Consider the following 23,858-nt stretch of genomic DNA (forward strand, 5'->3'; position numbering starts at 1 on the left):
GTTAGATTTTTTTTTTTAATTGAGTGAAGGGAAGAAAATGATTTGTCTTCTGTCTTACACTTTTTATTTTGAATAGCCTCAAGTATAAAGGAAAAGGTTATTTAAACAACAGTTCCATCTTTCTCTGTGTTTGCTTACATTATTTGAGTTGTCCATGATCAACTATAGTCATAAGCATTAAATGGAGAGTTAGAAGGCTGACATAAATAGCATGCTGAAATTATATTCATTTGCACCATCCAACCCACATTGTAAGTTATTTTTTAGTCTACTGTATACATAGTGTATATCCTCCCTCTCAGTCACATGGTACTGGTTTCAGTTATGAAGACTACTGATTATTAGATTGATTACATGATATCCCAATGTTTGTGCTCATATTACACTGATTTTGCTTTATAATGGCTTAAGTCAGAATGGATATAATCCACTTTATTATAGAGAGCTGCTGAAATTGTTCCAATTTATTAGCATTTAACATCTTTATTTAGACTTCGGGGAGGCTATCTAATGGGCTCAAGACAAAATAGAAAGTCTTCCAAGGACTGGCCATGGGAAAAGACCACACACATGAAGCTACTGCTCAGGTGCCCGGGGAGAGGGAGGCATGTTCCCAAGGCCCACTGAGGGAAGTGGAGGCCTTAGCATGGGCACATAGGAGCTGGGTGCACCCCAGGATTTGAGGGGTGAACTCCTGGTGGCTGTGGGGGAACCCAGGGGCCTGAGGGTGGACTGCAGGAGCAGGTGGGTGTACTCCTGGAACCTGCGGATGAATTCCAGCTGATGGGGGAGGGTGGAACCCCAGAGCTGTTGGGTGGACACCTGGTGCTGGTGGGTACACTCCAACGGCTGGTGGCTGCACCCCTGGTGCTACAGGATAAACCCCATATGATGGTAGTAGACCCTGGCGTTGGGTACATGCACCTGAGGAGATTCAAGGTGCCCTGAGGGAGCAGAGTCAGTGGGGTAAATGGCGGGGAGTTAAAGGGAGGCAGGCTACCAGGTGGAGGTAAGGCCAAGGCATCAGAGAGTGGTGGGTGAGGAGTAAAGACTTTTCCTGAGTCAGTACATGGTGGGGGCGGTGATTGACTCCTCGTGGTCTGGCTGGGAGGCTGGGTGGGGTTGAGGGGCTTCTCCATCTTAAAGTGAAACCAAAGAAAAAACTGCTTGGTCTCTCAGTTCCAGTGGGTCCATAACTTGCCCTCAGCCTTGTCAGTCTCCCAGCTAGGCACCTTGAAGGTGATGGTCTTGTAGGGCTCAGCCACCATGAACAAGTACTGCTGCTGCCTGGGGGCTTCAATCTTCTGTTCAAGGCAGATATGAAGTGCTGGTGTGTATGATGCCCTCTGCAACCTCAGTGTAGTCAGTCTGAAACAGCAGGCTCTGCTGGACCATCTCTGTGTCTCTCTGCTTGGTCACTTTGTAGTCAGGGTGGCCAGCCTTCACAAACTTCTCCACCTCCATCTTGACCTTCCCTGGTTCAGGCTGGGAAGGGAGCCTCCTTGGCCTCCTTGGCAGCTCACCTGGGACTCAGGTTAGTCTGATGTTTCTACCTGTGGGTGTGGTCCAGGTACCTTCCCTCATTGCCAGGCAGCGTTTGCATTCATGGGATCCCAGGTGGTTCTTCATGAGATACCAGTCCTTGTTGATGTTGATGGCTTTGAGGGCCAGTTGCTACAGCTTTCAGCAGTCAGGTCAGGTTTTTCTCAGGAGCTGCCCACACCCCACTCCTAGTCTTGACTCTAGGTTGGTGCTGAAGGCCATGGTGCAGGTCTGGGGACTTTAGACAACAGGAGGAAATGGGTGCCCAAGGCCGCACTGCTATCTTATTATATGTAATGAACTAAATTTTATCATAAGTATGTATGTGTAAGGAGAAACCCAGTCTGTTTAGGGTTCAGCAGTACCAATGTTTTCAGATATCTACCGGAGGTCTTGAAACATACACCGGGATGATAAACGCAAGACTACTGTATATCTTTCATTCAATTATTATCAATTTGTCAGACTTGCTCCTTTCGTTGGGTCTCACCTTGCTGCCTTCCTCATTTCCTCTCTTTGTCTCCCTCCCTCCCTTCCTGCCCTCCTCTGTTGAAACCCTAAGGATAAGGACATTTTCCTATTTACCTACAATGTCACCCTTAAACTGTAATGTTAATTTAATAATGTAATCTATTACATTATCTGTACATGACTTTGACATAAGTATTACAAATTTTGAGACTAATGTCTTTGCATTACATTTAATTATGTCATTCTGGCTTTGTTTAATCTGGAACACTTTCTTGGCCTTTTATTTGATTTTAATGATATTGAATCATTCGCTTGAAGAATACAAAACACTGTCTTGTAAAATGTCCTCCATACTGAAAATTTTAAATTATTTCTTTTTTGTGATTAGACTCAAGCTGGGTCCTTAAAGACACCTCACAGTTGATGATTCTTATTGCAGGACACTGAGGTGACTGTCAGTCACATTGTTGCCCAGTAGTACTGTCAATGTGGACATTTGAGTATTCCATCGCAAACGGTAGCTTTCTGTTTGCAATTAATATGCGGCTTGTGATATCATATGGCTGTGTGTATTCTGTTACCTCTGAACCTTTCATTGGTCCTGGCACCCAATGATGATTCCCATCTCAGTCATTTGTCATGCTGCTAAAGGAAATGGCATTTTTTTCCTAACATCATCCTTTCACCTGTATTTGTTAGCAAGTATTTTTTTTTTTTTTTTGTGAACTTGCATCTTTATCATAGTTGTAGTTAGGGACAAGAACCAGCCCTTTTCCCTCAGCAGAAATTAACTGCCAGTGGTGGCTTTGTTGATATTGCTTAGCTGACCAGCACAAGCTGCGGTGAAAGCCAAGGCTGTGATGCTGGGTTCAGACTGAGTCAGTTTCTCTGGGTCCTTTTCAAGTTATGCATATGATTTTCTTTTTCCTACTCAGGACTTTGTGGTCCCATAGGAAGAAGGGCATATAATTGTGCAAGAATTGTGCAACTGTTTCTAATTCAAGATACAAACTATATGAATTGTGGGTAATTTTATGTGAAGGATGACCATAATTATTACAGAACCCAGTATTTTCTAACCTATTCTTTAGGACATTAAAAAAAATTAAAGTTTTCGTTGACTGTTTTTGTTTTTATTGTTTTTTTTCTTTTTTAAAATTGTATTAATTTATTCAGATTACAACTAAATTGTTATTCCATCACTTGTGTCCTCCCATTCCTCCCTCCCTCCTGCTTTCACCCTATTCTACTCCCCAAGTCTATGACCTAGAGGGACATCCTCCCCCACTATATGGTCATAGGCTATCAAGTCTCATTTTGGTAGCCTGCTTATCCTTCCTCTGAGTGCCTCTGAGGGCTCCCCACCAAGGAGAGATCATCAAATATGGGGCCCTAGAGTTCATGTCAGTTAGTCCCCACTCTCCACATAACTGTGGAGAACATCCTGTCCATTGGCTTGATCAGAGTATGAGTTCGATGTTTACTAATTGTATTGTCCTTGGTTAGTGCAATTGTTTGAGCAGACACTCCTGGGCCCCAACCCACCCATCACGATGTTCTTCTTGTAGGTTTCTAGGACCCTCTGGGTCCTTCTATTTTCCCATATCCTATATTTCTCTAACCTAGAGTCTCAGTAGGATGTCTTCACATCTATCCCAATCTCCTGGTAAGTGAAGACTTTCATGGGACACTTCTTTTGGACTAGTGCCCAATTATAAGTGAGTATATACCATGTGAGTCTTTCTGCTTATGGGTTAGCTCACTCAGTATGACCATCTCTAGTCCCATCCATTTGTCCACAAATTTCGGGATTTCCTTGTTTTTAATAGCTGAGTAGTATTCCATAGTGTACATTTACCACAGTTTGTTTATCCATTCTTCAACTGAGGGACACTTAGGCTGTTTCCATGTTCTGACTATTATGAATAAAGCTGCTATGAACATGGTTGAGCATATGTCATTGTTGTGTGCTGGAGCATTTTCTGGGTATATTTTAAGGAGTGGAATAGCTGGGTCTTGAGGAAGCCCTATTCCCAGTTTTCTGAGAAAGTTCCAGATAGATTTCTAAAGTGGTTGTACAAGTTTGCATTCCCACCAGCAATGAAGTAATGTTCCTCTTTCTCTACATCCTAGCCAGCATGTGGTGCCACTTGAATTTTTTATCTTAGCCATTCTAATGGGTGTAAGATGGAATCTCAGAGTCATTTTTATTTTCATTTCTCTGATGATTAAAGACATTGAGCATTTCTTTAAGTGTTTCTCAGCCATTTGATATTCCTCGGTTGAGAATTTTCTGTTTAGTTCTGAGCCCCATTTCCCAATTGGGTTATTTGTTTTGGTGGTGTTTAATTTCTTGAGTTCTTTCCACACACATATGGTCACTTGATTTTTGACAAAGAAGCCAAATTTATTCAATGGAAAAAGGATAGCATCTTCAACAAATGGTGCTGGTCTAACTGTATGTCTACATGTAGAAAAATGCAATTGGACCCATATTTGTCACCATGCAAAAAACTCAAGTCCAAGTGGATTAAAGACCTCAACATAAAACCAGAGACACTAAATTGGTTAGAAGAAAAAGTGGGGACACATTAGCACAGGAGACAACTTCCTGAACAGAACACTAACAGCCCAGACCTTAAGGTCAACCATTAATAAATGGGTCCTCATGAGGCTGAGAAGCTTCTGTAAGGCAGGAGACACTGTCAATAGAACAAAGTGACAGCCTACAGACTGGAAAAAGATTTTCACCAACCCTACATCTGGCAAAGGTCTAATATCCAAAATATATATATATATAAAAAAAACCTCAAGTTTTTTATTGTTTCTGGCCAGCATTGAGAACCAGCTTCTTTAAATAAACTTCCTGCTGAAATCAATTAAATGAGGGACTTATTTTTATTACAAAATAATATAAGCTGCATCCCGAGAAGAGTTGTTTGCAGGTTAAAACCAACAGTGTAAGGGCTTCGTTGCAATGCTGGAAGCTCAAAAGTTCAAGAAATGCTTTTGCTTTTAGTTGATGCAGTAATTGCACACATTTATGGGATGCTGTAACATTTCCATGCATTCATACTGTGTATAATGAGCAAATCAAGATTATTGGCATAATTATTGCTTCAGTTATTTATCATTTTTGGTGTCACTAACATTTGAACCATCTTGCTTAGATTTTATAAAATACACAATTTATTTTTTATATTTTCAAATTAATATATATATTTCGGTACTGCAGGGCATTAACTCCTCCAACATATTATATGAAAAAGGCCCTAGCCCTTGCCAAGACACACTATTCTACTTTTTTTCCTCTAAAAAATTAACTTTATAGTTTATTCTATAAATAAAAATGGTTTATTAGTAGTTTGGTGCTGGGTTTAAATCACCTAACACAGAATGTTTCCAAGTAAGGAAAAAGAAAGATAGCAATAAGAAATTGTAGCCTCAAATGGTGGCACATGCCTTTACTCCCAACACTTGGGAAACTGAAGATCTCTGTGAGTTCAAGGCCAGACTGGTCTACATAGTGAGTTGTAGGATAGCCAGATCTACATAGTAAGACCATGTCAGAGAGACAATGGACCAATAATGATAATACTCTTATGTACTGAGTTTATAGGGCAACCCTGAAGTACCAGGCATTAACTGTATAAAATGAAGGATGAAGGAAGCACATGATCAGTGCTCATGTACATTAAGGCCTTTGATTATATAAAGAGTTTAAAATTAAACTTTATTAAGCTGACCAAGCAAGGCAAAATGCTAAGAATAGTCACTAAAAGAACAACAACAGAGTACTTAAATTTCATATGAATGTTTGGGGAAAGTATGTTCAAAGGAAAAAAAAAAGCAATGTGAGTCTTAAATATGTATTTTACAAAACAGCTTTGACACATGTTTATGACTTAAAAATCTGTTACCATCATAAAGAAAGCTTCTACCATACATATTCCCATTGTTAATAGTAAAAATAGGCAAATGATAAAACATTGTTTATAAGATTACATAATATAAATATGAATTTGATTTAATGGACACAGGGAATTTTATATTTAATATTGGATAATATACTTTAATTAAACTTTAATCAGATAGTTATAAAATTTGTCTCATGTAAAGTGCAAACAACCATCAAATTTATTTTTAGAATCAAAGCCTCTGATTGTGGCATGATTACATTAGAGCTTAAAAACAGAAGAATGATGTCTTAGGATGTGGTTCAGCTATAGAAGGCTTGCCTAGCACGTGCAAAGGCCTGAATCGACCGAAACAACTAGTCGGCCAACTAACCAGAGAGATAGACAGACACTAAAGGATAAGTAAACATTGTTATTAGTAGTTTCATAGTGCTGCCATGTCAAGAAGAACTCATTATGAGTGTTAAAGACACTCTACGGCTGCAGGGAATGTCTGCTAGTCCAGCTGCAGTGAAAACCAGACCAGGGCACTTGCTACGGAGTAGTGTCTTCCATACAGGGCAGGGGACCTGCACTCATACAAGCTTCTCCTAAATTTATTTCAAAAAGGTTTTGCAATTAAAATTTAATTACATCACTTACCCCCTTTCCTTTTCTCCCTCCAACCCTTCCCATGTACCTCCACCTTGCTCTCAAACTCATAATCTCTACTTCTTTAATTAGTGTGTGTGTGTGTGTGTGTGTGTGTGTGTATTCCTAAAAATATAAATAAAACCAGCTCAGTCTGTTTAATGTTACTTGTATGTATATTATTTTAAACCTAATTGATTACTCACAAGATCTTAACAATATGGGAGCTGAAACAAGACCTGAATGATAAACATACCAGTTGACACACCAAGGGGGAAGAGAACCCTCAGAAAGCTCACCCTTAAATGGAACAATAGATAATTATCGGCTGCTAAGTTGGGAGAACCAGTATTCTCCTGGGATGAACCTCCAATCAGTTATATCAAGTGATCAGCTCTAAAAACACAAGCATACAAGTAACATAAAGAGACTCAAGAAGTTATATTTATGTATTTATATGCATGTAACAATATGAAAGAAAAGAAAAATCTAAAGAACAAAACAAACCTGAAGATAGACCTCGCTGTATCATTCCTGGTTGTTTACCTAAAGTAATCCAATTCAACTTAATGCAGAAACACTTGCACATCAGTGTTTATTGCAACATGATTTTCAATAGATAAGTTATGGAACTGATTTTTGTGTCCAACAACTGGGGAACAGATAAAGAAAACCTGGTAAGTATACTTACTTGGATTATTTTTCATCCCCCCAAAGGAATTAAGCTATTTGTAGAAAATGTATGCAACTGAAGATAAATATATAAAGTACATTAAGCCAGTTTTAGAAATATAGCATCATATTTTTTCTAATTTCTAGTTCTTTAATTTTATGTAGACACATAAAATCATGTATTTATATGACATAGAAGGTAGAGAGCAGAAAGGCAGGAGGGGATGTGGGAATATGATATATATATATATATATATTTGAATGAAAATGTTTTTTGTAACACAATACTGTGTACAATGAATATGCATAATGAATATTTTAGAGATAAAACTAAATAACTAAATAAAATGATAGAAATGAAAGGTCACACCTGTCATCCCAGCTCTCTGGGAGGCAGAAGCAGGCAAATCTCTGTGAGCTTGAGGCCAATCTGGTCTACAAAGCAAGTCGTGGAAAGCCAAGGCTACATAGAGAAACTCTGTATCAAAAAACCAAAACCAGAAAAACAAAACTGAAAGATGGTAAAATATTTCAGATAAAGCTTATGGAAATTAATAAATAAACACAAAAAGTACATGGAGAAATAACTAAATCTGTTATTTTAGAGGAATACTTTAAAACACGTCTCCTAGTAACTGACAGACAAGGGGAACTGCCCCCATAAAATTTCAACAATATGGTTGCCTAAACAAGACCTGCATAATGACAGCAGCAGTTAACACGCCAATCCATATGGGGGAAATTTCACAAGGCTCCACCACTGGAGAAGAGCTCCAGGGTAAGAATGGGATAATCAGTTTTCTCTAGGAATGAGCCTATTGGTAGATTTTTCCAGTCCCAAATGTTCACCCCTAGACAAGCATACATAGAAGAAACAGTAAATGGACTCAGCGGAATATATATGCATACATAAACATATATGCATGAGTGTGTGTGTATGTGTGTGTGTGTGGGTGGGGGTGTGTGTTGGGGGGACATTTGAGCAGTTGGAGTATGGAAAGGAAAAGGAAGAAATGATGTAAATGCAATATTGATGTATGGAATTTTTAAAAATATATGACAATTTAGAAGTAATAACCAAGGGAAAGGAGACTGATCTTGACAAGTGGCAAGTTTTGGGACACCCAGCAAATGTGAAAAGGCTTTATGAAGCATGGTGCTGTGGTGGGAATGGAGAAGGGCCATGTTGTAGGATCATAAAGAATGGTCCATCTTTCTGCTTTATCTGCTACGATAATAAAAGTTCTACTCAGTGATTTGTAAACACATATGATTTTTCCCAGAGTTCATAATGGGAAATTGAGCTTCAGTAATGAAAGTGTGATTATTATAGAGGGTGGTCAGCTGGATAAAGTAGAAAAACTTAACAGATAGGAAATAAAATTTTATCTATTGATTTATTTGCAAGGAGGGGAAAAGTGAAGTTTTCCTTCCAATGGAACATTTTAATCATACACTGGTGAGTACAAGTTATATTAAAGTTAGGGAAACAAAACATTAGTTTTGGAATTGCCTGGTATCAATCACTTCAATTACAGTCCCTACACCTAATGTTTTCAAATCATGTTCTTATTGATTCCTAACTCCCAAGCCAGGGCGAAGTATCAAACCAGGTAACCGTGTAGTACAGGCGAGTAAACAGTGTGCATACCTGGCCAATTCGGAAGTGTGGAGAATCACTTTGGCTGCATTGACTTTTCTGGAAAAAAAAAAAACCATTACACAGATTACTTTCTGGTGTATAGGAATACAGATCACATAATGTAGAAAACAGTTTAAGGGCTTGAAAAAAAACTCAGTCCAGTAACTACCAAGTGCCATTTGGTTTAGTGGGCAGATAAGTTATATCTTTTTAATGTGAGTGTCCGTTGGAGAGATAATAAATCCAGGATAAGTATTTGTATTAAATTGGATTAACGTATGAGGTCTATGAAGATAGCTAACTTGGACACTTGAAAATACTGTTGGCCCCAAACTTCTTCTTGCATACCTGTGATATTACTTTAGGAGGCATCTTATTATTTATTTGTTTAAACTGTTGTCTGCATGGAGGTATAACATTGATTTGATGTACTACACAGTACATTGATACTTTGTCCCATGTGTAGTGATCAAATTAAGCCAGGAAGCACTTGCTTCTGTCCTAACATCAGCCAGCTCTACTTGTGGAAACTCCTCTACTCTTACAGTGATTTGGACACAATCTTCAGATTGTTGTAGCTGGTAGTTACCTGAATTGTGCTACTGAGACCTCAGTCTCCCTCCCTGTGCTTTGATTCATCCTCAATTCTCCTGCCCTCATCTCTCCTTGCCTGTTTCTAGTGACTATTGTTCCATTCCATTCTTCTCTGAGATTGAATTTGTAATCTCTAGGAATGGATGAGAACATGCAGTATTTATTTTTCACTATTTGGATTATTTTACGTAATGACTTCTGGTTCCACCAATTTCCCTACAAATGGCTATGTGTCACTTTTTTTTTCATAGAAAAAAATGATTCATTTTAGGCACACACACACACACACTTTATGCATTTGTTGATATCACCCTGATTGATTCAATATCTTGTTATTATGAATAATCTGCTCAATACGTATGGAACTACAACTAACTCTTCTTTATAATAAATGATTTTCTTGGCTATATAACTAATAATAGTAATTATTAGATACTAGGTAATATGAAATGAAAAAATTTACTTTTGAGTGGAATTAGAATTTTTCCATAATGGGTTTGTTAATTTATATTTCTACAAACAATGTATAGTTTCTCATTGTTTGCATCCTTGTGTGAACCTCACTTTTCCACTTTGACAATAACCATTTTAACGGGGATAAAATAGCTCATTGTGATTTCATTTGCATTTTTATGATGTCCAAAGATGTTGAATATTTCAATATATGCCTGTTGGCTATATGTCTTATTTTGAAAAAGCCTATTCATTTCTTTAACCTATTGTAAAGTTGCATATTTGAGTTCTTTCTATGTTTTGGATATTAATGCCTTGTTTGATGGCCAATTTGCAAGTATTTTCTCATTGAAGAAGCATTTCAGGACTACAAAAAGCATTGACAATCATTGGTGCAGTTGTCAGTACTGAGAGGCAGCCCTCCTTCAAAGTGATCATAAAGACCTGCTTAACTCTCATGAGGCGCATTCACTAAGATAAAATTTCACCTTTTCATAGCAGCCTTATTCATAATAGCCAGAACATGGAAACAGCCTAAGTGTCCCTCAGTAGAAGAGTGGATAAAGAAACTGTGGTACATATACACTATGGAATACTACTCAGCTATTAAAAACAAGGAATTCCCGAAATTTGTGGATAAATGGATTGAGCTAGAAATTATCATAATGAGTGAGTTAACCCAGAAGCAGAAAGAATCAAATGGTATATACTCACTTATATCTGCATACTAGCCCAAGGGGCATGTCCCACGAAAGCCTTCACTTACCAGGAAACTGGGACAGAGGGGAAGGCATCCTCTTGGGACTCTAAATGAGAGACGCATGGGAGAATAGCAAAATAAAAGGATCCAGAGGGTCCTAGAAATCTACAAGTAGAACAATATGATAGGCAGATTTGGGCCCAGGGGTCCCGCTCAAACTAAGGCACCAGCCAAGGACAATACAGGAGGTAAACTTTAAACCCCTTCCCAGATCTAGCCAATGGTCAGAATATTCTCCACAGTGGAGTGGAGAGTGTGATACGACTTTCTCACGTACTCTGGTGCCTCACATTTGACCATGTCCCCTGGAGGGGGAGACCTGGTGGCACTCAGAGGACGGACAGCAAGTAGCCAAGAAGAGACTTGATACCCTATGAGAATATATAGGGGGAGGTAATCCCCCTCAGGAACAGTCATAGGGGAGGGGAATAATGGGAAAATGGGGGGGGGGGGGGGGGGAATGGGAGGATACAAGGGATGGGATAAACATTGAGATGTAACAAGAATAAATTAATAAAAAAAAAAAGAACTTTAAGCAGTACTTTACATATATGTTTCTTTTAATAATATTCAATTAATGTAAATAATAAATTAAAGAAGGTTTGAAACTTCTGAGCCAAAACAAAACATACTGTTTATCTTGGGCTTACTATGAATAATTTGTTTAACTAGAATCTGATATGGATTGTGGACAAATTCATTTTCTAAAAACCAAATGTTTTATGAATGATCATGTGACTATGACAAGGTGACACTTGCTCTGCCTCCTGAGAAGCTTATGGTCAGCATACACATATGGGGTAGACTTTTATGTAACAAACCCCTTTAATAAAGAATGCTGACTTGGACATAGAAGAAAAGGATTTGTTCTGCCACGATGCATGTACAACCATTTTGTATAAGCCTCACACAAACTCATTAACAGATTCAAAATTAGAACTTATTTAAGATCACAGGCTACTCTGTGGTAGAGCTCGGATTGTTTGACCTGTTGGAGACCAGAGAATGTGTTTTAAATCCCTTTAGATACTTTATGTTTAAGGACCATGACAATACTTTTAGGGATTATGGTAAATGTTCAAGGTCAGACAGTGATGTGTCTCTTTCCATTTGAGCCTGTAGGGAGACTCTGTCAGTCTTCAAGTCTACATTTCGTCTTGATTGATTGAATTTTAGTTAAGCCTCCTGTTCATCCAGGGGAGCACAAAGCGCTTTATATCACTTGCTGTCACATCAAATATTCCCCAGTTTCCTTTCCTTTAAGTGGGTGATAATGCATATAACATTAGTCAGACCATGGCAACCTAAATACAAAGATTAATGAAACATCGTTGTTGTTATCAGGACACAGTAAAAACAAATGATGGAACAAGTCATTTCAGAATTGTGAACAAAGCCCAAGTGTGGTAGAACAGGGATCTCCAGTTATTCCTTTCCGACCAATGAGAAAGGTTGCATGTTTCCCAAGATGGAATGGCCTTGGGGACTTTTAAAAGTAAGTTCTGTAAATTGCCAGCAATGCAAAGGTATTACTAACAACAGAGAAAAAAAGCTGCCATTTTTTGCCTAGAAGGAAAGGATTCACTGGGCACTTTTGTTGACTGGCTAGACTGTGCAGTGACGGGAAGCTAAGATGCCAGGTGTAGAGACCAGGGTGATGAAGGAGAAGAGCAAGGAACAAGGCAACATGGAGACAATTATGCCCTGGCAAGAAGACAGCAGTGACACAGTAAACAGGAGAGTGACCCGCTCACTTCTGAGTTTGCAAAGGTGACCTCATAGAGGATTAAATGATTTTTTTTTGTGTCCAAGTACAGTACATTAAAACATATTTCATTATCATTACTATCATCTTCAAATATTAGCATTGGCAGGGTTTGGAAGAGATGTGATCAAATGCTACCTGCAGGCATGGAGTTTTACGTTTTGTTTTCAAAGACTTCAGGGAGGAAAAAGTGGCAACATTGATATTAATTTCCTGAATAGTTAGACACAGAAATAAAATATCATTGTTTGAAGCAAGATACATTGCTTCACTTTACATTGAAATGCAAGATTTTAATAACAGTTAACAAAATTAAATATTGACACCTCTGAGGTTGTGAACAGGGAGGGAGGGGGGCTCTGACCAGGATGTAAAATGAATAACTAATAAAAAGAACCCATAAGAGGTTAAAAATTAATGAATGAATGAAGTAAGTAATTAAATGTTTACCAATTTTTTTTGCCTGTATATATGTCTTTGTGAGGATTTTGGATTCCCAAGAACTGTAATTACACTCTCTAGAAGAACGCTAGAGCTGCTAACCGCTGAGCCATCTCTTCAGTTCCCCAGAGGAATCTTTTGTTAGCTTAGTTGGAGTTCAAGTCCCATTACTGCCATCCTCCATGGCAGGTAGTCTCTTATGCAGAGTACCCACCTCATTAGAAGTGTATGGATAGAAAGAAGAAAGGAGCTTTCACTAATTCATGTTATTTTCTCAGTTGCTGTTCCTTATCAGAACAGGACAGTTTCCAGGACAGCTTTGAAGAAAGCTTCTGATACCAATTGGTCCATCATTTCAGACTATCCAATACAGGATTCCTACTAAGCCTGGAATTTTTCAACATGTAGAAAATGGACTACAAATGCTATTCCAGGCTTGTTTAACCATTTTCCCAAATTTATTTGGGCCCCTACAAAGGTATTATTCACAGAAAATCAACCAGACAAAACCCTAAGAGAACAACTCCCCATTTCCCCTCAGGGGAGGTGGGTAGGTTTTTGTTTGCTCTCTTGGGCTACAGATGCTTATTTTCATCAGGATTGGTTATAAGTTATTATTGGTCTTATACAGAGTGAAAAAGATGTTGGACTCAGAGATGTCTTTATTTTCCTTTATCTTTCTTTTGTAGGTATAGAGATGGGGTTGAAAAGAAAGAAGAAAGGACATATAAATATATAGGGATGAGAGGACAAATTATTGAATAGATGCCTCAACTTAAGGCATAATTGTTACTCACAAATAAGGTTATTTTTAATTAATTGGTATAGAATTTTTGTATATTGATGCAAAGTAAGTGTAATTTTGATACATTGGTATATGATTAAAATTTGAGATTATTCTTCACATACATTATATATATTTCTACTTTAATATGAGGTATTGAACCCATACAACTCAATTATAATACATGGTTTACTTCCAATACCTTGAAAGTGGTATTACAGGGTGTTTGGGATAATTAAGTAATACAAGTTAATTGTTATTTGATCAAATCATGGTCATGTCAATGACTAGTCTATTTTCATCACAAGAATATGTATCATAAGGTTAACAGATAGACATGACTCTATAGATACATAAGGTAAAATAGTTATATAAGGCCTTCAAAACCATCAGAGACTTATAGAATATGGCATTTAAAGATGTTTTTATATTAAAAATTCTTTAACAACAAGACTGGTTAACTCCTGGCAACACCCAGCCCTACCTCAAAGAAGATGGTGAACATTAAAGACCCTCCTTATGGGAGATGTGAAGCAAACCAGGCAGTGGGCAAAACATCCTTGTTTCAGCCACAGAGAGAATTCTGCCTAAAAATGGGCAAGCTTGGATGCAGGCAGAGTCGACGGCCAAACTGCCAAGATAGGTAAAGCCAGTCCTCAATAGTTCCTGCCTCACAAATGTGTCTGTCAGATATATTAGGCCAGAAGGCTGAAGACGATGCTCCAATGCTATAGAGAGTATTGGGTGACTGTTCAGTTAGCAAATTGTCTCTGTCATTTTCTCATTTTGGAAGCTGCTAACCTGCACTTCTGGTTTACTTAGGTAATTAAGTTTTATCCCTTTTCAAGTCTCTGATGGGGTTGAAGACCAGATAGTTTAGTCTTACAATTAAGCTTAGTTGTTTAGGGATTAAGATGTTTTTAGGTCTAAATAGATGTTTTAAATTGATAGAGATGAGATATGATAGATAATGATTTACATTCAGAATTTTAGATGCACCAAGATAGGAAAGATGTTTTCTTCAAGGCTGCCAAATACAAATGTCCAAAACACTGTGAATGTAAAATTTATATAATTCCTAATTGTTTTGTGGTTCTTCTTGTTGTATGTAGTTTATTTTATTTATGTGTAATAATATAAATGTATATGAAAAATATAATAAAAATTAAAAAAGAAAAACGAAAACAAAGGTCTTCTCTAAGGGCTTGTAAAAAGACAAAAGGAGCTTTGTCTTTGGAGTATGTTTTCATTCTGGTTATTTAAGATGACAGGTTCTGAAGGTCAGGAACAAAGGAGTACTTCAGTGAAGCCAAATTATGCTGAAACAGAAGAACAAGGGTTCTGAGAGCAGAAGGAGAATCGTGTATTTACTGATGAAATGTGTGATCTCCTTCAGTTAAACGTTAGCACACTTGTTGAATAGCTGTCACGTGCCAAGATCATATTTAGGCCCGAGTTTCTCAGAGAGAGTTTTCACCAAACAGGCTGGAACCCAGCTGTGTGACCCTGACTCATTTGAAAGTTGTAATGATATCAGCAATGAAATCTTGCCGCATCTGCTTAAAGAATTCCATGAAGCTCCCCATTGTGGTTATGTGGGCTAACAAAAATATGGCCAATAGGAATCCCTACTTTCCATTTTCATCAACGAGCTAGTTGGCTTCAAGCAAGGGATGATGTGGCTGTGTGTCCTCATCACATGCTGAATGTACCCTAGAAAATGATGAAGTCCACAGTCTTTTTAACTATAGTGGCACCAGGCAGCGACACCAGCAACAGTACGTAGAACCTACACTGCCCTTCAGTTAGGACCCTGAAATGGGTCTCTCCTTTGTCTAGACTACTGCTTGAATTGTGATTTCTGTGTTGCAGTTTATGAATGTAGATTGTTTCAACAAAGAAAGAGTTCTACATGTGTCTTGTTTCCATTCCTATTATAAACTGTTCAAAAATTTAAGCTGCTAAACACTGTTGGGTTTGGCAGATCAGGTGGAGACAATGCCACATTCATCTCCTTTGCCTTTTATGTTCACTCCAGATTGCCAGCACAGCAGATTAATAGAATCTTGATTATGTCTTGATGTATGTGTAAGTCATCTTTTTGTTGTTTCCTCAGGTGGTTTCAGAGGCCATATAAGAACTTATCAGCTGCTAGCCAAAATGAGGAGGTTGAGTAGCTGTAAATTCACACCAGAAAGGCAAAAGTGATGTTTCATTTAGTCAGGTCACATATCCCACTGATTCAAAGAACTTTGGGCTTGAATGGTATTAAGTAGTATAGATGAAACTGTCTAGAAGTTGTTACCCAGTTTTAGTTTAATATGAGTTGCAAATTTATATGTAAATGGTCTATTAAAAACTGTCATGTGCTAGTATTATTTCCCATATATTACTTAGAGACATGTTTCACTCTTAGAGATGGATTTTATCACCACATGCTATAGATAAAGTCCCTGAAGCAATATACCTGAATTTTCAGTTACACCTAGAAGATATATCCCAGAGTACCATCCCTGGAAGTCCATGTCTATTCTAGGACACCAAAGCAATCTGTCTTTAAGTGGGCATGCTTGCTTTCACCTTAAGTGCACTGCACAATCTTTCTAAAGGACATTTGTAGCTTCATGAAGACTCCTTTGAGACTACAATTATGCTGTACATTGAAGAGATAGCTTCATATTACTGGTGATTGTTAGCCTCTGGGAGAGGAGAGTCATTTTTCTCTAGGAGCATAGCTCCTGGTGAGTCAGCCACACTTCAGTGGAGGGTCACACATCCAATAATATTTAGGCAAGCAAGTAAAAGAAAAAATATAAGCCACCAGCAGTAGCAACAACAACACACAAGAAACACACACACACACACACACACACACACACACACACAAAGACACATGAGAGAGAGAGAGAGAGAGAGAGAGACAGAGACAGAGAGACAGAGACAGAGAGAGAGAGAGAGAGAAAGAGAGAGAGAGAGAGAGAGAGAGAGAGAGAGAGAGAGAGACAGAGAGAGAGAGAGAGGTGAGGAGGTGGGAGATCTGAGAGGAGATGAGAAAGGAGAAACTGTGGTCAGAATATAATGTATACATTTTTAATAAAAAGCTTTTAGACATCATGGATTAGTCTTTATTGGAAGGAAAAGAATACAAAAATATAGATGAATGGAGATTTGGTTTTGTATTGGCATGGTAAGAATTGGGAGGGGTTGTTAATATTGTGTGAAATTCCCAACAAACTAATGATTAAATTTAAAATATCAAGAGTTCTAAATATTTTAGATTGGAGGTATACAGGACACTGTATACTCTGAATTTTCACTTATCTTAAAACTCCATGCATTTTTAGACAGAATAAATAAAATGCTCAACCTAAAAACTAATTATATAGTATTACATTGGTTCATGTTGTACTGTTGAAACCTTATGCAAGTATTTTATGGCATGCTTTGCTCTTTGTGACTTATTCAGCAAAAGATATCCTTGTGAGCTATTCCTTAGATTTCTTGGGAGTAACAGAATTCAGTTTTTTTATATTCTAAATTATACTTTTAGCCCAGTGGTGCTGGTGTTATGGTGGTGATGAAGTACTTAGGTGTGTGTGTGTGCATGCGCATGCACACATATATGTAGGGTTGGGTTGGGTTAAGGTAAAGTTAAAACATTTCTCCTGAAAATTGAAGGCTTGACAACATTTAAGAAGAGTTTTGGCTACCTGTATAATATAAAAATGTTGAAAAGTTAATGTATAATAATTTTTATTTTAAATGTTGATTGTTTTATTTTTTTGGACATGATTGCCAATCTTCCATAATTTGAATTATAGCTAAATATGAGGCAAAAAAAAAAAAAACATTATCCCAGAATTGCACACTAAGTGAGCAGTACTAAGTCATAAGGCAGGAAAAGCATGGTGACAGTACTTCATGCCCTGGGATAGAGCAATTAGAGAACTCTATATTCTGGTATTTGCAATTTGGTTCCTATCATATGAAACTCCACCAAAAGCTTCACTGAAATATGAATAGAATGGATTCAGATGTTCACAGCATCCATACTCCAGACAAGCCTTGAATAGCTAGCTGTCATTGTGCTATCTCTGGCCTATGAGGAAAAGAAATCACTAGTTAATCTGGTATGATGACTTAGTTTCAAGAGTTAACTTGTTGCTAGCTCTTCTGTTAGTCTTTTTTTTTTTTTTTTTTTTTTTTTTTTTTTTTTTTTTTTTTTTTTTTTTTTGTCAAATTAATACAAGCTAGAGTCATCCTGGATAGGAGACCTCAGTTGAGAAACTGCCTCTGTCAGACTAGTATTTTCTTGATTATTGGTTGATGAGAGGGGGTCCAGCCCATTTATAGGTGAGGTTCTCCTTGGAAGCATATAAAAGAAGAGACTGTTTCATGAGGTCCTATTTACTAATTGTTTTTAAAATATATTTTATTAATTTATTCATATTACATCTCAATGTAATCCTTGTATCCTCCCATTCCTCCCTCCCTCCCATTTTCCCCTTACTCCTCTCCCCTATGACTGTGACTGAGGGGTACCTCCTCCCTCTGTATATGCTCATAGGGTATCAAGTCTCTTCTTGGTAGCCTGCTATCCTTCCTCTGAGTGCCACCAGGCCTCCCCATCCAGGGGATGTGGTCAAATTTGGGGCACCAGAGTTCGTGTGAAAGTCAGACCTTACTCTCCACTCAACTGTGGAGAATGTCCTGTCCATTGGCTAGATCTGGGTAGGAGTTCGAAGTTTCCTGCATGTATTGTCCTTGGCTGGTGCCATAGTTTGAGCAGGACCCCTGGTCTTAGAGCCTGAGATGTTGGTGTTCTGTCAGGAAATTGTCTCCTGTGCTGATGCATTTAAGACTATTCCCTGTAGAAGGAATCTCTTGTGTATTGCAAGGATGCAATGCCTGTCAACTAAAAAAAGTCCTATGGCCTGTAGATTAGCATGAAATAGGTGGAACTTCTGTCAGGCAGAAGGGATTCTGGCATAGAGACAGGTGTGGGAGATTCAGCCAGCAAGATGTAAGGAAGATAGATTCATGGCATCTGAGCTCAGGTAACCAGCCATGTGGCAGAATATAACTTAGAATTATGGATTATTTTAAGTTAATATGCTAGTCAAAGAAGAGGCCAGCTATATATGGCCTAGGTATTTATATAATATTTAATTATACAACTCTTTTTTTTAATTAATTTATTCTTGTTACATCTCAATGTTTATCCCATCCCTTGTATCCTCCCATTCCCCCCCACCCCCATTTTCCCATTATTCCCCTCCCCTATGACTGTTCCTGAGGGGGATTACGTCCCCCTATATATTCTCATAGGGTATCAAGTCTCTTCTTGGCTACTTGCTGTCCTTCCTCTGAGTGCCACCAGGTCTCCCCCTCCAGGGGACATGGTCAAATGTGAGGCACCTGAGTACGTGAGAAAGTCGTATCACACTCTACACTCAACTGTGGAGAATATTCTGACCATTGGCTAGATCTGGGAAGGGGTTTAAAGTTTACCTCCTGTATTGTCCTTGGCTGGTGCCTTAGTTTGAGCGGGACCCCTGGGCCCAAATCTGCCTATCATATTGTTCTACTTGTAGATTTCTAGGACCCTCTGGATCCTTTTATTTTGCTGTTCTCCCATGCGTCTCTCATTTAGAGTCCCAATAGGATGCCTTCCCCTCTGTTCCAGTTTCCTGGTAAGTGAAGGCATGTGGGACATGCCCCTTGGGCTAGTATGCAGATATAAGTGAGTATATACCATTTGATTCTTTCTGTTTCTGGGTTAACTCACTCATTATGATCATTTCTAGCTCAATCCATTTATCCACAAATTTCAGGAATTCCTTGTTTTTAATAGCTGAGTAGTATTCCTACAGACTGGGAAAAAATCTTCACCAACCCTACATCTGACAAAGGTCTAATATCCAAAATATATAAAGAACTCAAGAAATTAAACACCACCAAACCGAATAACCCAATTGAGAAATGGAGCTTGGAACTAAACAGAGAATTCTCAACAGAGGAGTATCAAATGGCTGAGAAACACTTAAAGAAATGCTCAACCTCCTTAGTCATCAGGGAAATGTAAATCAAAACAACTCTGAGATTCCATCTTACACCCATCACAATGGCTAAGATCAAAAATTCAAGCGACACCACATGCTGGCGAGGATGTGGGGAGAGAGGAACACTCCTTCATTGCTGGTGGGAATGCAAACTAGTACAGCCACTTTGGAAATCTATCTGGTGCTATCTCAGAAAAATGGGAATAGGGCTTCCTCAAGATCCAGCCATCCCACTCCTTGGAATATACCCAGAAGATGCTCCAGCACACAACAAGAAAATTTGCCCAACCATGTTCATAGCAGCCTTATTCATAATAGCCAGAACATGGAAACAGCCTAAGTGTCCCTCAGTAGAAGAGTGGATAATTATACAACTCTTACAAGTCATTTCCAGGAGGAAAAACCACCTGCAACATAATGGTGTTCTACAATAATTCTCTTCTTTTTATTTCTGTTAGATTTAGTGCATCTGGTTTTATGTTGAGGTCTTTGATCCACTGGAACGTGACTTTTGTGCAGGGTGATAGGTATGGGTCTATTTGCATTTTTCTACATTCAGACCCCCCAGTTAGACCAACACCATTTATTGAAGATGCTTTATTTTTCCATTGTATGGTTTTGGGTTCTTTGTCAACAATCAAGTGTTTGTAGGTTTGTGGATTTATTTCTTGGTTTTTAATTCAATTCCTGTGGTCAACCAAATTGTTTCTATGCTAGTATCACACAATTTTTTTTATCACTATAGCTCTGTAATACAGCTTAAAGTCAGGGACGGAGATACCTCCATTGGTGTAAGCTCCTTTTTGAAAGTCTGGTAGAATTCTGCACTAAAACCATCTGTCCCTGGATTTTGTTGTTGTTGCTTCGATTTTCTTAGGGATTATATGTCTATTTAGATTGTTTAAGTGATCTTGATTTAGCTTTGGTAAATGTAAGCCAAATAAACCTTTTCATTCCCAAACTGCTTTTGTTTACCACAACAGTAGAAAGCACAAGATAGCAACAAACTATGAATAGGAAACAGAATGAAAAAATTTCAGTGTCATTTCTGCAACATATGCATGTACCATGATATATGAAAAGAATATCCTCTGAAAGTGTAATGTACCCTAGGTTATCATCTGTGAGGGACAAGCCAATGTTTCTTTCTTAAATACTGTATTACCAGGCATCAGGGAACCAGATGCATAAGATAAAAGTTAAAAAAAAAAAAAACATTCCTTGGAGTCAGGCAGCCTGCTGAAGCTGTCCCTGAACTGGATTCTTGTACTGGGAACATTTCAAAGCTTGGGGAGCAGATTTAGAGGAGAGAAGGTATGACCTAAAAAACTGGTTAGGAAAAAGATTTACCTGATTTCGTTTTTGTGCAACCGGGTTCCAGTCAATAGGTCAGTCACATCACGCTCAAATGTGACTGTTGACATGAATCAGTGAGTTCTTAAGCTGCTGTTTAATATGTAGGGCATGAACATGGGTTACAAACTAGAAGCCAGCCTCTGGGGACACAACCTAGGCTTCCTTTCCTGACAGTCATCTTTCTGTGTCCTGATGTTGTCAGGACAGTTTATGTCCGAATTCCCATGGTACCCAGGAGGCCCTGAAGGAACAAACAGCATGTTTGGTAATTTAAGAAGAAAGGCTATGACTATTATTTCACTTTGTGCCTTTCTCTTCCTGGTTATACAGGCAGGTAGGAAGCACCCAAACCTCAGCACACGAATGACCAGATATGCCTTTGAAATAAGGCCCTGGCCTCTCTCTCTCCATCCCATCTCTCTGCATGACTGGGAAGCTTCCTCATTGGCAAGGGAGAATCTGTACTCAGGATTTTGAAGCACCCTCCTTTCCAATAAGTCAAAACCCACACAGCTTATTTTTTCTACACTCAGACTAACTGAGGACAATGGAGGCTGAGGGGCCTGGGTCAGTGACTTGGGGACTCTTGAGTGGAGTCTGGGACTTTGCCATAGGCTTGTGATCCTCCATATTTCACATTCTGGTTTGAATGTGGCACATTTGTGCTCTTTTATTTCATTTCAGGTATGGACTAATTCAGAGGCATCAAAAATTGTCATTACCTTGCTCTTATGTGTTTGCTCCCTATAGAACAGTTTCTTTAGCCTATGTTTTTTTTTTTTTTTTTTAAATAAGCTATTTTCAAGGTTTCCAAGTAGAGAATAAAAAGACTGATGATGTTTTTTGCTTATCCTCTAATTTATTTATTTAATTAGCTCAGGGGCATGCACATGTGGGTTCATGCCTAGAGAATGGAGGGCAGCTTTCAGGAGTCAGTTCTCTCCTTCTGCTTACAGACTCTGGGGATTGAGTGAGGCCATCGGACTTGGTGGTAGTCACTCTCTATCTGAATTATCTTTCCTGACTCAGAAGCCTAGATTTTCATGAACGCCATTTAATTCCCAAGCAGAGGAAGGTATTTTCGAGGGTCCAGGGGACTGACTCACTGAGATGAATGGAACCACATGATAAGCTGCGTCCACAGGAACTGCTCATAGAGAAGCAGAGTGTGTGCTCATTCCGGATGCTCACCTCTGCAACGTGTTAGCTCTTTCTGCCAAGGCTTCTGGGCTAGCGCGAGGATCATTCCAGATGCTCACCTCTGCAACGTGTTAGCTCTTTCTGCCAAGGCTTCTGGGCTAGTGCGAGGGTCATTCTGGATGCTCACCTCTGCAACGTGTTAGCTCTTTCTGCCAAGGCATCTGGGCTAGTGCGAGGGTCATTCCGGATGCTCACCTCTGCAACGTGTTAGCTCTTTCTGCCAAGGCTTCTGGGCTAGTACAAGGGTAGGGGACAGTAACCGTGTCTTGGCCTCTGAGAAGTCAGAATAACATGTAGATATTTGTGACTGGTGACGCCTGTGCTCTTCAAGGTAACTTTCTTGATCCTACAGGAGGTTAATGATCTGGGATAAAATTGTAAAATCACGGAAGACATCAAGCTCCATATGAATTCACTTATGTAAGCTCTCACGACTATGAAGAAGAATTTTGCATGGACTCCATGGTAGAGAATTTTATGATTCAGCGTTGGAGAAGATGAGAGTGAATGATGATAACAACAGCAGCTTCTTAAAGATAAAACAGAAAGATAAAGTTTCCAAGAATAGGAAATACTGGGAAATTAAAGGGAAATCAAGTAGGAAATATTGGGAACAATTAAAGATGAGACATTTTTGGTTCAACCTGGCAAAGGGCAAGTGCTTTGGTAGGGGGCAGTTTCAGAGCATTTTTCAATAATTTGCTAATACCATTCAGATGGGACCCCAAACTAGCGCAGGAAGTGAACACACAGAAGAATGCCATTCTGTATAGCATTTTGTATAAAATTTGGATAATGCGTGGAGATTTTCCAATGGGGAGAGAAATAAATGGAAAAGAGACACAGTGTAGCATTGTTTGTTTCACCTACACATAAGACAGCAATTTTTCACAATTCCCTGAAAATACTGAGGTAATTTTGAGAAAATTACTTTGAACTTAGTAGAAGTTTACAAAAGCACTAGGAAGTAAGTTGGTGTAGTATAAAATGCATGCCAGACCCAATGATAGATAGGCCATAGTAATTCCCAGGTAAGAAATTGTAGAAAATTCTAGAGAAACCCGTGCTGGTTCTCTCAGCTAGTCAGGGTTGAAAAAACATTTGGACGCGAATGAAAAGGAGCAGTTTCGAAACAAATGTTGGTTGCACATGCTAAATGGACTTAGGACTACACACACACACACACACACACACATGCATGCACACACATGTATATACACATTCATATATGTGTATACATATGTACATGCATACACACACACGCACATATATACAACAGTACCAATTTAAAAAGAGACCATGAATTTGGGAAAGAGCACAGTAGAAGTTTGGAGATGCGGAAGAGCTACAAATACAGTGCTTATGTTTGTAGCTCTCAAAAAACGAAGCAAAACAACCCCATCCAAAATTACAAGAAAAGTTGGTTGAACAAACTAACATGATATTGCTTCCAAACAATAGATTGGAAAAGAGTTCCTTTTTTGTTTTGTTGGGAAGTGGAGAGTAGACCGGAAACTTATGAAATAACTGTCAAATAATAGAAAAGTATATATTTTTCAAAAGACATGC

At 38.6% G+C, this 23,858-nt stretch overlaps 1 pseudogene; it reads right to left on the bottom strand.

The window, feature by feature from the left end:
* Positions 1–641: 641 nt before the first annotated feature.
* LOC127195547 (splicing factor 3A subunit 2-like) lies at positions 642–22,471 on the bottom strand (annotated as a pseudogene).
* Between the last annotated feature and the right edge of the window lie 1,387 nt (positions 22,472–23,858).

This window comes from Acomys russatus, chromosome 1, assembly GCF_903995435.1.
Source record: "Acomys russatus chromosome 1, mAcoRus1.1, whole genome shotgun sequence".
NCBI lineage: Eukaryota > Metazoa > Chordata > Mammalia > Rodentia > Muridae > Acomys > Acomys russatus.